Here is a 649-nt window from a genome sequence, read left to right on the forward strand (position 1 = left end):
TTAGTGATGGAGGTGAGATGGATGCTATAGTGAGGTTTGAAGGGATGTACGGGGAGGACAGGTGGCCATGTCAGTCAAATGTACACACACACACATACACACACACACCACACACACAACGCAACACAACTCAACACAACACACGCTCACGCACGCGAATACATGATAAAGCATCACTAGTCTTTCTCTTCAACCTCGCGCTGTCTACGCTCTTCTTCTTCTTTTTTTCTTTGTGCCATTTTCTGTTCTTCTTCGGCACGCATGACCTGGAATTGTCAGAAAGAGACGGATGTGTGAGAAAACGATTGACATTCTAAAAAAATTGCAAATCATTTTATAACGTAAAAGTCCAAGAGATCAGGTAGACCTGACAGGTACGGCTGAAAAGGTCCGAGTGTTAGGTCTACCTGATGAGCACACACACTACATATATCAGGTAGAACTGACCCTATCAGGTAGACCTGACACCTGATCAGGTCTACCTGGCTGTGGCTGGCCTAAGAGTTCTTTCTTTCATCATTTGATGATGGCTGTAATTAGGACTGCTTTTGTAAGGGATTTCAACCAGCTACTTCTAAAACTTACCTTTCTCTTGGCCTGTTTCTCCTTGAGCCTCTTCAGGTCCTCTTCTTCTTTGGCTCTCTGGTTT

General features: G+C 44.4%; 1 protein-coding gene across 1 annotated transcript in view; it reads right to left on the reverse strand.

Moving 5' to 3' along the window:
* LOC103523576 (troponin T-like) overlaps positions 1-643 on the reverse strand; it is an 11,878-nt gene extending 11,235 nt beyond the window's left edge. The window contains exon 1 of the mRNA XM_008488610.2: positions 586-643. The gene's annotated coding sequence lies outside the window, so the exon portion shown is untranslated. The remainder of the gene's footprint in view (positions 1-585) is intronic.
* Between the last annotated feature and the right edge of the window lie 6 nt (positions 644-649).

Source organism: Diaphorina citri, unplaced genomic scaffold, assembly GCF_000475195.1.
Source record: "Diaphorina citri unplaced genomic scaffold, Diaci psyllid genome assembly version 1.1 scaffold27489, whole genome shotgun sequence".
Classification (NCBI taxonomy): Eukaryota; Metazoa; Arthropoda; class Insecta; order Hemiptera; family Psyllidae; genus Diaphorina; species Diaphorina citri.